This window comes from Rhipicephalus sanguineus, chromosome 3 (assembly GCF_013339695.2).
Source record: "Rhipicephalus sanguineus isolate Rsan-2018 chromosome 3, BIME_Rsan_1.4, whole genome shotgun sequence".
NCBI classification, from domain to species: Eukaryota; Metazoa; Arthropoda; class Arachnida; order Ixodida; family Ixodidae; genus Rhipicephalus; species Rhipicephalus sanguineus.
This window is the reverse complement of record NC_051178.1, coordinates 10,509,474-10,523,988: the sequence shown is the minus strand read 5'-3', so window position 1 is coordinate 10,523,988 and position 14,515 is coordinate 10,509,474. Positions and strand designations below refer to the sequence as shown.

The window sequence follows — 14,515 nt, the reverse complement described above, 5'->3', positions numbered from 1 at the left end:
TTTCATTAACCAGCGTACCATGCAAGGTGATGGAACATGTCATCTACTCCCACATCATGAATTATCTAGACTCGATCCAGTTCTTTAACTTCTCACAGCATAGTTTTCGTAGAGGTCTATCATGTGAAACACAACTAGCCATCTTCCTTCACGACTTGCACGTTAACCTCGACCTCAACATACAGACCGACGCAGTTTTTTTAGATTTTGCCAAGGCATTCAATAAAATAGCACATGGGATATTAATACTAAAGCTTAGCCATTTAAACATAGATCCCAATATCCTCGAATGGATTAAAGAATTCCTAACAAACGGCTCTCAAACCGTTCTTATTAATAACAAAACTTCTATTCTGCTCCCAGTAACATCAGGTGTGCCACAAGGATCCGTCCTTGGGCCCCTTTTATTCTTAATTTATATTAATGATTTGCCTTCAACAGTATCTGCTAACATCAGAATGTTTGCCGACCACTGTGTGATTTATAGAACTATAAAAAAACCCTCTCAACCAACAAGCTTTACAGAATGACCTTAACCTCGTAATAGACTGGTGCCACCAATGGCTAATGACTCTCAATCCTGGAAAATGCAAATCTGTGACCTTCTCTCGACGTTCTAATCCCCTTTCTTTCCCGTACTCAATTTCTGGTGTTGGCGTCGAGGCCGTTAACTCGTTTAAATATTTGGGGGTGACCTTATGCAATGACCTGTCGTGGCACACTCATATTACTAACATCGTTGCATCTGCCAATAAAACACTAGGTTCCCTGAAACGCAACCTTCATCATGCACCCATGCACGTAAAACTAATAGCCTACAAATCGCTCATCCGACCAAAACTAGAGTACGCATCCGCTATCTGGAGCCCTCACCAGTCCTACCTCGCCTCTGCCCTAGAAGCCGTCCAAAACCGTGCTGCTAGATTCATCCATTCCTCCTATCATTACCGAGCTAGCGTATCATCATTGAAAGCAGAATCCAGCTTATCTAATCTCTGTCTTCGCCGTCGCATTGCCACGCTGTCTTTATTCCACAAATTCTTTTACAGTGATCTCGGCCATCCACCTTACATCGTTCACCTTACCCGCATACCTCATCGCGGCGGACACGAACTACAAGTGTCACACCCACGTGCTCGCACTGCCACATTTTCCTCTTCATTTTTCCTCCGAGCAGCATCAGACTGGAATGGCCTTTCCCACAACATTGCAGCCATTACTATTCCATCGACCTTCTTGGACAATGTAACCAATTTTCTTTCGGAATGAATTTCACCTGGCTGTACTGTAAACCCACCCCTTATGTAATACCCCCTTGAGGGGTCTTTAAGGGAATAAAGTGATGTGATGTGATGGGAGTAGTGGTGCGATCCATTCATAGCAGGTAGAATGCTGACCTGTGCTCCTGTGTCAATAAGGAAGCATTGCCCAGTGACCTTGTCGTTGACATAGAAGAGGCGACATGGGGTGGGCCCATGACCGCTCGTCGCCGTTAGCGGTCAACCGGACGGTTTTTCGACCAGGTGCAAGGGAGGAGGCAGCAACATGCATGGGCGCCAAAACGACGGTGATACCAGCAGACTGCTGTGCTTCACCGTTGCGTTGGCTCTTGATAGATGGGCAACGTCGATAAGATGGGGAACGGCGACGTCGACGTGAAGGAGGAGAAACACTCCCACGAGTAGTGGCAACCAGAAGCTTCTCCAGTCTACCGCATAACTCAGCGACGGGAAATGATGTTGACGCTGGCTCGGACCGCTTTGTCTGTGAAGGGGTGACGGCGTGCGATGCTGAAGCCGAAATTGCAGCTGCAACCACTGGAAGTGGATTGGCAACTTCCATAACCGTGTCAGCCAATGTAGCAAGCTCTGACAAATTCTGGGTTGAAGCAGTTGCCAGCACCATGTGGACTTAGGTGGGCAAGCGCTGAAGGAATAGCTCACGGACAGAGGTGCTGTCTGTGGTGGAAACGCGTGGACCGAGCAGATTAAGCAATCGACACGGTAGCTGGCTTGGCCGTTGACTGCCAAGTTGTTCGATTGAGAATAGCTGTTGCAGGTGTGTGCGTTCCAACATAGCCATGCGGTCCAGTATAGCGGCCTTGATTACGTCATAAGGCGACGCTGGTAGGCTGTGCGCAAACCAATGGCGAAGGTCGGAAATCTCGTCGATGACGGCCGCTGGAAGTGCGTGACCGCAAGGAGGTACTTGCGAGTCTGGGATGTAATTCGCTAGAGTTTAAAACGGGCCTCTGCTTGGATGAACCACACCGAGGGGTTCCGTTCCCAGAACTCTGGCAGTCGGATGGTGTTCGAGATAACCGCAGCGGTTGAAGAGGTCTCGGCGTCTGCCGGGTTGGTCGAGGCTTGCTGGTGTTCGTTGCTGGTGGTTGACATGGCTCCACGTCTTTTTGTTTCGTGTTGCATGTTATGATCAGGCACAAGTTGCTACTTGATCCAAACGTCCGGGTCACCAATGTGGAGCAAACAGAAAAAAATGACTTGACAAGTCCTTCTAGCGCCGGAGCCTCAAAACAACTAACTTTTTCTTTATTTTTCTGCGCCCCTCACACCAGCCTTGCTGCCACGTCGCTCGAGGTCATGCCTGACCTCTTCTTCCTTCACCGTGCAATCCCGTCGATGTCGGTCCATGGCGCTACAGGTCCAAAAGACACCATGCTTCAAAGCGGATAAAAATAAAATAAAAATGAAAATGAAGCGATGATGTGCTTCTCACAATGGCCTGCCTTTGGTCACTGTCTTTTCTGAAGTAAAGATTGGAAGTAAACATTTTTTTAAATGCAACATCAGGGGCCTTCGGCTGCCATTATCGTCAAAAGCCTGCGTGACCATAGGTAAGGCCCCTAGCTTTCCGCGATTCCGCGAAAAATCACGGAATTGACGTTTTTTCGCGGAAAAGTGAAAAAAAATGTAGATTCCGCGAAAAATAACTGAATTTACGTTTTTTTTTCGCGGAAATGCAAAAAAGCAACAAAAAAACGTTACAGGCCACGCTTCTGTGAACTACCGAGGAACACTGTTTCTCCAAAGCTTCTGAAAGGTGTCGCTACACGCCGTTAAAACGACAAATAAAGTAGAAGGTGACGGGATTCTCAAACAAGCCTCGACTCGAATTTCGTCCTTCACTTGGCCGAGCTGAGCATAGCGCCGCTGCTCGACTGAAAATGACGCCGCGCTTCTCAAGAATTGCTGCAGATTATCGCTAATATGTGGTTGCTTTTTCTGCTGAGAAACGGCGTTCCGATCGACTTTCTCAGTTTATCGGGCTGTGTGACGTACTCGCGTACTCGCAACCACGCTCGTTACGTACTCGATGGCAACGCGGAGGTAATATTTTTGTACTCTCTTTACGAAAAAGAAAAAAAGTTCGCGTTAGATATGAGCAAATCAATGCGCTAGTGTATTTTATTAAGTCATGGAAAAATGGTTCATTTGCTCTATCGTCTTTAACTAGCGAGAGAAATTGAAGCCGCCAGTAGCCGCCACCAATCACAAGGCTTAATGGTAGCCGTACGTAGCCGCAGGGTCGTAGCCACCTATCCATCCAATGCACTTGCTGTTTGCGACTCCACGTGCACGTGTTCCCGTTTGCTTTGGTTCGAGATCGATGCGCGAATCGAGATGGCACCTTCAGGATCTCATTTAAGCAAAAAGACAGCCAAGGAACGCGCTCGAGAATACAAGCACGCTGACTTTTACGAAGATGGAGGTGTGCTTTTTTGCCGGACTTGCGCGAGAGCAGTTGACCACCGCCGCAAGTCAACTATTGACGAGCACATCGGGAGCAACCGTCATCGTAAGAATGCCGGAACAAGGGACTCCTCTAAGCGAAAAAGTGGCGAAGAACAATCAGAAGACGGAGCTGGGGGTTCAGGAACGCCGAAAAAGCAAAGTCGACTGCAAACGCTGGAATCCGCAATCACGGCTGGTGAAGCGAGGAACGACGTTGTTCTCAAATTCTTGGATGCACTGATATCTGCGAATATTCCCCTTGAGAAGGTGGACAACCCGAAACTGAGAACGTTTCTGCAGACACACGTTCGAAACGGCGGGTCGGTGCCTGGATCTGATGCGCTCCGCCGACGACTTCCAGAATTGTTCGAGAAGCACGAGGCAAATTTGAAAGCTATGTTTCAAGGCACCACAGTTTCAGTGATTACAGATGAAACGACCGATGACCGATCAAACGTGCTGTTCGTTCAGTCGGCCAGAAGTGCGAGTACTTCGCTGCAACCTGTACTCGTGGAAGTGAAATTCGTGGATGAAGTGAACTCGTCCGTGATAGGCCGCATTGTGACAAGAACACTGACGAGGTACGGAGTTGAATTTGAGGATGTATCGGGCTTTGTTAGCGATAACGCTAGCTATATGGTGAAGTCCTTTAAGGAGTGCATAAAGCCACTTTGCGAGGGTGCTGTTCACATTACTTGTGTAGCCCATACAGTGAACATTGTTGGCAGTACACTGCAGGCATCTTTTCCCTTAGTGGACAAGTTTGTCGCCTGTATGAAGAAGGCCTTCCGTCTCTCGAGTAGAAAGAGAGCTTTCTACAAATCACATCTGGAAGAGTGTGGAGTTCAATGTGCCAAGGCACCCCCAGCACCTGTCCAAAGCAGGTGGAATTCATGGATTGAGGCTGTTGAACAGCATTCTGCCTACTTTGAGCACTATCCTACCTTGCTTAAGCAAGTCCACCAGAAGTATGGAGAAGCAGCGTGCGTTGATTCCCTTCTGAAACTTCTTAGTGAACACTCAACTGAGCTTAAGTACAGCATGCGATGCATTGCAGTATTTGGAAAAAAAGTTTCAAGCTTGCTGAAAGCAGCAGAGGGTCAGCGCGTAGCCTGCCACAAAGCGTACAATGCTTTGTTTACACTTTGAGGTTACCTTGAAGCAGCTGCAAAGGAAGATTTTGCAGCACATTTGAAGAGAGAAGATGTCGCACATGATGAGGCCCATCACATTGGTAACAAGATGACGGCTGCAATGACCAAAGCGGCTAACAAAGCACTAATATACTTGGAGAAGTCCGACACCTGGAAGTTCTTCAAAGATGTTAGGTGCTTGGACCCTCTGCAAGTTGGGTGCCTTTCCAAGAAAAGGTCCGAGTTGACAGGTGTGCCTCAGCTTGCAGGCGAATCGCTAGTTCTAGCTGCCGAATGGGAGGTGTACCTGAAGAGTGCCCAAGAACTAAAGACCAGTGACAGAGACTTGGCTCCATTTCTTTCCAAACAAGAAAACCCAGGAGCTGACTTCGATGTCCTGGCTTTCTGGGCAGGGATGCAGCAACTCACCCCAACCCTTTCGTCAATTGCCCTGAAGTACCTGGCAATACCAATCAACTCTGTTGATGCATAGAGATCGTTTAGCCGTTATGGTGACATTGTGTCCCATAAGCGTCACTCTCTCAGTGAAGAGAGCACCAAGTATCACCTGATGCTCTCCCACAACAGTTTCCTGCAATTTTAATTATTGCAGGCATGTTTTGAGCCTGAACGTGTGCAATGAATAAATGTTACGTGCTCCTTTGCGTCTGTTCAATATTGCCGCAAAAATTTGCATGTTTAAGGTTGCCGTGGAATTTTGCAGATTTCTCTATCTGGAATTGCAGAATTCCAAATTTTCCACTGCATAAAGTTAGAGGCCCTAACCATAGGTAAACGTATGGGGCAGGCTTTGCGGCCCCCTCCTAGGTGAATGGAGGGGGGGGGGGGGCTGTCCCGTTCGTGCACACGCCTAAGCTTCGAAGTATTCGAAAAATATTATCAAATTATTCAATTCGATTCGCACCCAAACTTTATTATTCAAATTTGCTTCGCACCCAAAATTTTGCTATTCGCACAGCTCTAATTCAAAGATTACCTTTGTAGTAGCCGCCTCCTTGATTTTTGAGATGGTTAACTGATTATTTGTTGTGCGGTGTGAGAATTCCGAACCTCTTTTTTCTAAACTTCTGATCGGCTGGTTGGAACATTGAGGTCAATGAAAAATGTGTGGTGATGGTGCTCCCAAAAAGCTTTGCTGAGAAACACAAATGCACAGAGGTGCGCTTCCCGAAGCAAGCACATCATATTCCCGGAGATAGAAGACTCGCTTCTGCAGTATGCAACAGAGATACGGAGCAACAGCCATGCAATTTCGACACAGATGCTGCTTGTAAAAGCGCTCAGCATTACATGAGACAAAGGCATTACGGTTGGGACGTTAAAGCTACCAACAAATGGATTTGGCGCTTCGTGAAGAAAGAACCTTTTCTTCAGTGTCGCACATGAATGTGTTAACGTCTGCCTCGAAGTGAAAAAGATAGCAAGGTCTGTTTTTTTTTTCTTGCTTCTCCCAGTGCAAGCGAGTACAAGAGCTCAAAAAAGGCAAGTGTTGCTGAAAACATTTAGGGAAAAAAAAAGTTGTGTCTTTTCCTCCATGTAATGGCTGCACCCACGTTCATTAATAGCGCCCACACAGTTCACGTGTGTCGAGTAACAACGAAACTAGTAGAGCTGTGCGAATAGCAAAATTTTGAGTGTGAAGCGAATTCGAATAATAAAGTTTGAGTGTGAATCGAATAGAATTTTGCAATTATTTCTCGAATATTTTTCTAGTACTTCGAAGCGAAATTACAGAAAAAAAAGTTGCAGAGGATTCCTAAGCATATTCTAAATTACATTCTAAAAACGATATATCTCCGCAATGGCGCAACTGGGCGCTGCCATTTTGGGCTCGTCGGAAAGAGCATTCCACCGTCTTCAAATTTCCCACCTCAGCTAGGTCCTCCATTCAGAACCAAACATACAAAAAGCAAATACAGTCAAACCCGACTATATCGAACTCAGGTAAATTGCAATAATCCTTTATATCGAACTGTTTTCTAACACGACAATGTTTCGACGTCGGTGCACAGGAAAACTTACGGTTACATCGAACAAAAATAGCCGGAGCACCTGATATATCGAACATAAGGCAGTGCGAAACACCCGAAGGAGTTGGCTTTTCCTCAAGGAAGGGGACTTTCGCACACGCATCTGGGGGAGAAAGGGCAGTATGATTTGTAGGGCGCCACGCACAGCGAGTAGAAAGTACCGCTTGCCGTCGCGTTTTCTCCCATATCCTCGTCATTGCGCTGCCGGCCCGTTGTGCGGGGTCGCCGTTTGCTTCTCTGATTGTTTTGTTAATGCGATGGACATTTTGGTAATGTGATGCAAAGCTGGCGATAATCAATACAGTCGAACGTTAAGAAGAGAAGTCTGACGTCGCCGCTGCGTACAGTATCCGAAGAAGAACGGTGAGTATGATATCGATAAACAAGAGCAACATTAGGTTCGAGGCACACTAGAGACCCCCGATGCCCGACGAGTATGCACAGCTGCGCAAGACCATGCTGTGATGCTGTTTACATCGATACCGTATTTTCTCCCATATAGCCCGCCCCTGCATATAACCCGCAGCCACAACTGCGAATCGTGGAAAAATAAAACCTTAAAAAAAGCCCCGCGTATTGCCGTGAATCCGCCTTCCCTCATTATCGTTAAGCACTGCCCTGAAGCCAACTTTTGCACCCAAATTTGCGTCGAAAATAAGGCAGATTCTTTAAAAGCTTTATATCGAGTTATACGATATATTGAAATAATTACCGTTTCTTCAGGAGTTCGCTATAAGCGGGTTAGACTGCATTTAAAGTGCGTTTGGAGGTCTCCCACTGGCTGCGTCCGCGATGTTGGTCCAGCACGCCTCGCCATTGGTCCAGTGCTCGCTCCGGGAAAGCGTCGTCTGCTGCTTGCGCGTCGCAAGGTCACGATTGTCGACAATTGCGCTACTTAGCGGCGCGTTCGCTCGTTCTGTGCTCACAGGTCGACGATCACTTAAAATGTAATTACGTTTTAGTTTGGCAGCTGCAAGCGGAACGTCAATTATGATAGTGCGCCGCACACATCGCGAACATCGCAGACGCGCGTCTCGGACAGACTCTGGGGCCCGCGGTTAGAGGTTCTGCTTGTCGACACTTCGGACCTCGTGACGAAGACCATCGCTGGACGACTCTTTGTACTCGTGATCGAGCATGACGTGCTTTCAAACATCGGGCACCGTGGCTGCTCCCACTGCGACCGAGCTTACTGCTCAAAGTCGTGGCTAGGCCTAACTCGCCCTAGCTGCGGCTTTTTCATGAAAGCGAAGAAGCTGCAATGTGCTTTGTCGTAAGCAATGAATCGCATCGCCCGCTGGCTCCTCGGAATCGTGGATGGGCACTTGATGCTTTGGCAGTGGAGCCCCGGCCAAGCTCGTCGCACAGGGACTGCTGAGAGCACTGGTGGCTTTCACCAGTTTCACCAGTTTTCACCAGCTTTCACCAGGCTAGCAGTTTCGCACGTTGGTGCCCCAAAACGCAAGACCAAGCACGCTGCACGCCAATTTATCGTTCTTATATTACTTTTCTGTTATTATAAATCATTATATTTATTTTCCGGAGGTTCGAATAGTAAAATTCCAGTGCGATTCGAATCGAATAGCAAACACTATTAGAAAAATATTCGAAAGTTCGAATATTCGCACACCCCTAGAAACTAGTCTATTGCAAACACGAGAAAGTGGTGACCACACTTTTCTTAAGGCCTACGACTAAATGCGGTGTCACATGTGGTGGTAAATGTAAATAGACATGTTACCATACGGTGTTCCTCCATGCCGTATGGCTCGCACTGATGGCTGTGGTGATGTTGATTGCGCCTTCTCAGTTCGGTTATACACAATCGCTGTTTATGCTCTTTTGCATTGCACATTTGTAGTGCTTCATGCACTCAGCACACTCTGAGGGTCATCCGAGCTAACCGGGTTTAGCCAAATATAATAAAGTCTCGATGATACAATCACGGCTCATACAAATTTTCGGGTGATACAAATTTTTCTGTGGTCCTGGCCAAGGCTCATTAGCCTATGATGAGCTAGAGTTCAGTTGTTACAGACCAAGTGTCACCCGCTACGTTTCATACGAACGTATCTTGCCCCACAGATACAAACAGGTGCGGCCCGCGCAGCTGTGGAAGTCAAACGCGGGCATGTGCCATGCCGTTGGTTTGGCTGGTTGTCAACATTGTCCATGAACTGCATGTCGTAACCTCAGGGATGGTGCGTGTGAATCATGGAGGCCCTAATACATCCTTGTGTGCCATCACTTTCTGATTACGGATGATGCTGGCTTCATGTTTTTCTTACAGAGAAGCTGTATACCTCTAACCCACAACGTTTTCACCTTCGTGGGCAGAAAAACGTGTGGGCAAAAGCCACGTGGCCTACAGCATACAGCTCAGTATTGCTTTCAATAAAGAAAACCACAAAACAAGCATCGAAACAACATGATGGAGTAAACACGAGTGCACGCTCTCCTCGCAGGGTCTTCGCTGTGCACCGTGCGTTTGCCGCTGGACGAAGGTTCGTCGCACGGATGCCGGTCAAACAGCGCACATATTCAAGCCTTAATGGCAGTGTTGCAGCGTTCAGCCATTTTCACTTCCTGCTGCACCCCTGTGATGTCGCTGTGACCCTGCCGCTGGGCCATGGAGAAACGCTCCCATTGTGTCCTGAGTGATAGCGAAGGCCATAAGAAGAAACACGCATGTGCCTCTCCAGTCTGGCCATGGCTCAGTGTAAGCGACGAAGGTACAATACTATCAACAGTTTCAAAGGTGCAGATTCTAAATTTAATATCTTCTCCAGAGTCCACTCTACAAGTTCAAAACACATTCGTTTCAACCCACAGACTCACGAACATCTCCCGGATGAAGGGGAAACAGACGAAGACAAGGTCGAGAGGCTGATGGACCTCGATGACTTGGATGACCCAAAGCAACGCATCATGGCTATGAACGCGTCGAGTCAGACGGTTGTGTCCGATGAAACATGCATGGCCGGTCTGCAATATCAGACGCACTTCTTGGCCATCGCTCCCGGCGAAGGTCAGACGCCGATATCACTCTTGTACGATTCTAATGCGGAAGACCATTTATGGTGAGATGCGGCTTGAAAAACACGAGTTTTTTCAAAAATTATCGATTTTTTGTTTTCACCTGTTTTGTTAAGATTAGTATCTCTACTGTTCTGAAAATAAAAATCAAAGTCGAGACTCAACTGGAAATGCGTTAGAACTGCGTCTAAAGAGCACAAGGTGACTGTTATTCTCGACCGAAAGTGTGACGTCTTCTAGCGCCTCGCGGCCGATAACGCGCGCCCGCTCACCATTGGGGATCGCATGAGGAGATCTTCAAATAAACACGGTTTCCCGCGTTACAGAAGCGCAAGAAATAATAAGAAAAGCATGCTTTTGCCGAGCTTTTCAAGCGCTGCGACTGGCTTTCAAATCACGTGGTACGGATCGGGGACCGCCATTGGCCACTGCACGCCTTGCGTGTTGTGAAGCCTGCTTGCAGGGTCCGTGTTTCATCGAGCTGTGCAGCTGAACGTTTTTCTCGCGTATTTATTTTCTTCATGGACGAAGAGAATCGTAGCAAGCGCAGTCACCGGCCAGTGAAGTATCGCTCAGTGAACAAATTTCGAGGATGCTGACGCAAATCGAAGCCAAACACTCGTCGAACGGCAAGTGCGTCTCCTGCCGCGAGGCCTAGCGACGGCGACGCTTCCGACGAGTTTGCTGCGGCGTTCGAGTATGTCAGTGCCTCTCAAAGAGAAGATCGGACTCTTCGACGACGAAGAAAGATCACGGTAGAATGAGTCTTCCTTGATCGCTGACATAACAGAATTGAACATCTTCGTGATCGGTGCAGTGTGTTCACCATGTCACCGTTCGGGAATACGCGTCCGGGAACCAGCTTACAAACGCAAAGGCGTCGTTTCTGGAACTGCAATGCGAGAACAGCAATGCCCCAAAAGTATTCTTTCGATGACGTACAGTCGAACCAGGGTATATCGAACTCGCCAAAAAACGTTTATTAGTTCGATATATGGCATAATTCGATATAGGCCCGCTATAGGATTTTGACACAAAGGCACATAACATTAAGAAAAGTACTTTATTAATATGGTGGCTTACTTGCGTGCCCTACTTTGGAACAAAATAGTCCTGGATTTTCTTCTGTGTCAACTTCGCTGCCTGCGACAGCACACACGCCTCCACCTTCCACATTTACGCAATAGCGCCGGACCAACGCAAGTGCACTAATCACTTCGGAGGATGTAGGCAATGGGCCATCGTCAATTTACGGTAATAGCTGACGGCAATAGCTCGATCATAGGGCCGGGCACCGGGATGTTTCACGACCGAACGTCCACAAACCATTTGTAAACGGCCGCTTCAACATCTTCGTACACAGCAGTGCGCACACGTCGGGCGCCACGGGCACCTGGCCTTTTGTCCGACTTGGCCCTGATGTCTGCCTTGTTCTTCAGGATAGTACTCAAGGTGCTCCTTGGAATTTTGTACGCGGCGGCGACGTCGGACTTCTTTTCACCGCGCTCGACCCGATTTATGATTTCGAGTTTCGCGGCGAACGGCAAATTCTGCCTCTTTGCACAAGCCATGACGACAGCGCGCCAATAAAGTTCACAGAGCACCAACAGGCAACACCACCAGCACGGACCACGCTGAATGAGGACTTGAAAACAGGCAGCAGCAGGCACACAAGCATAAAGAAAGAAAAAATGGCGCTCACTTCTACCGCCTCCGCGCCTCGGAGAAAGCACGACGGCCTCTGATTGGCTGTAAGCGCTACGAGCGGCCAGGATCATTTCTTGCAGGGGGGTGTTCGCCCGTGCACAACTGGGTCTAAACCACTTTTTCTAGGGTGGTGCCGGCAGTTTTCCCCGCCACCGCGAGGGAAAGCCAACTTGCTGGGGCACTTTTGAGGCACATGGAGTTTGATATATCGGTTGTCGTTGCTATTTTCGTTCGATGTAACAGTAACTTTTGCTATGTATTCTCAATGTAAATTTACCGTGTTTAGAAATTGTTCGATATACGGGATAATTTGATATAAACGGGTTCGATATAGTCGGGCTCGACTGTATACGTTGCCTCGAGTTGCTTTGAGCGAGGAGGCCAGCATAGGGGCGGCGAGTGACGGACCGATCGCAAGCAAAACCTAAGGCAGCGGGAGCTCGCACAATAGCTACTCTGCTCGAAAGAGCTGTGAAGGAGACACCTATGGCGCTGGCTCATTTTAGTGGCAGTGGCGACTAAAAGAACAATTTACCTCTTTTGTGTGCAATTTTGATCGGATTTCGTTACCTCTTTCATAAATAAACATCCAAGCTTAACTTTAAACTTCGTTTTTCTCAAAACACACTTTTTAGCAACTTTTTCAACGTGCCCCTCTTTTTTTGGTACTTCTGGTGCTCAGATCTGCATGAAATTTTGCCCACATTTTCTCTAATGTGTGAGGAGTGCAGTTATCTCCTCGAAATCTCAATATTATGTTATGCATATTAGAAAATTTGCAAGTAAACATTTACTGGGGTCTGGGTAATATGGACTTTTCATGTTTGAATTTTTCATGTCTAGTAAATATTTTATATGCACTTTCTGGATAGTTTTCGGCACTCTACAGTTCAATTGGAGCAATATGAGCCATCAATTATCAAAATATATAGAAGTTTAAGGATCGAGGCTACAAGGACTATGTTTTACACATTTGTCATGGTGCAGAACAAAAAGTATGCAACTTACAAGAAAACTAATTATATATTTGAAATCAGCATAACAATATCTACAAATACCTTAAGTTTCATTGCTCTAGGATGAATATTAAAGAAAAAGTGTCTTCGAGCCGCATCTCTTAAGCGACGTCGCAATGGGTTCTGGATGGCGTTAACAGCTTCCCTGTCCAACCACCTTCACAGTGTGTGGAACAGTATTGAAGTTGCCTTCATTGCAGCACATTACTGTCATGCGGAAAGTCGTACCAAATTTGGGAAGGGGCCCCTAGCTATCGCGGGACACAACTCTTTTTGTCTGCTAATTGCACATGTGTGCACACGTACCGTAAAAACCGGAGTATAGGTCGGACTGGAATATAGGCCGAACCCCCCACTTCTAAGTACTGAAAATAGAAAAAAAAAGTACATGGAACGACCAAAGTATAAGAAGGGGCCTTATCGTGAAACAAACGCAATTTTAAACAGTGCACAGTGAAAATGTCACTTATTTACACGTGTGTTTACACGTAAGTTTCACGTGGCAGAAAGCCAAAAGATGGGCTCAAGCATTATCCTCGTAAAACGTCACAACCGTCTTGACAGCACTAATTTGGATGCACTTTGAGGTCCCCGACAGCAATGACGACGCGAGCGTGGCTCTCAGTTAAACTGTGCAACCTTCGTCTCCAGCTCTGATACGCTGCGGTCTGGCACTGAAACAAAGTTTTCTCCTGATCGCTGCGTGTCGTGAAGCGATCCTTCAGCGTCCGCCAGCAGTGAATGCTTCTGTGGTGCACTCGATCTGCCCGGTGATTACAGCCATGTGTCATAGCCATGTGCCGTGCCGCTGTAACCAGAGCTGCCGGCATCGCAGGAAGCAACAAAGAAACAGTATCCAGTGAGATTGGAGCAGCAAGAACACCTGTTCGTTTTCAGTTATTGTTTGTGACTCACAGCTCCTGCTCGCGTTCACGTGCGCTACCATCCCAACACACCTTTCACACACTTCAGACCAGATTTCTTCGTGCCTTCGTGAACTCGAATGGTGCTTTCTTGAAAGCTATGGTGAACTGTAATCGGCCACCGGTCGAGAACAAGAAAAAGAGCACCTCAGAGCCCAAATAGGTTCACAAGACAACAGCAAAAGCACAAAACGGGATCGCCCTCGGCACAAGGCTGGTAGTAAACAAAGCAACGCCAATGATTGTGACGGCGATGGAGGCGGTTTACTTCAGTTGCCCATAGTGGTCAGACTTGCGAAGTTTTCTGTCAGTGACCGGTATATAAGACGGGGGAAACTTTTTAGGGCTGTTTTTTGAAAAAAAATTCGACCTATATTCCGGTTTTTAGGGTAGTATACTTACGAGTAGCAGTATAATCACTGATGTCTAGAAGCTATTCACAATCATTCAGAGCAGTCTACGACGTTGCTGCAGCCTCTGCTAGTTTTCTTTTGCCACACACTAGGTATACTAGTAGCATAATAATTTCGCATACTAGCTTTCCATGTTTTTGAGTGATACGTACTACGGCCAATACGAATATTTTGCATGAACCTGCGAGGTTCGTATCATCAAGATTCTACTGTATAACCACATGAATGATACTTTGATGCCATCAGGCGTGTTTCTGGCCTTTCGGCGCTCTCAGCACATGCAAGCATGGCCTTTGAGATTGGCGAACTATACTGCCTAGTGCAACCTATCTTCCGAGCTCCGCGAACTGTTTGAATTGACCAAAGCACAACCAAATACGTCTGAATCAACCATAGGCTTATGTGCATTTTTGATAGGACCAGACAAGGTGTAAAAACGAACCAAATTAATGGAAGCCAAATTAACGAAGCCATTTTATAGTAA

The 14,515-nt window shown here is 47.1% G+C and overlaps 1 protein-coding gene across 1 annotated transcript in view; it reads right to left on the bottom strand.

Annotated features, from left to right (window-relative positions):
- The window catches only part of LOC119384790 (transformation/transcription domain-associated protein-like), a 946,434-nt gene that overhangs the window by 139,327 nt on the left and 792,592 nt on the right, over positions 1–14,515 (bottom strand).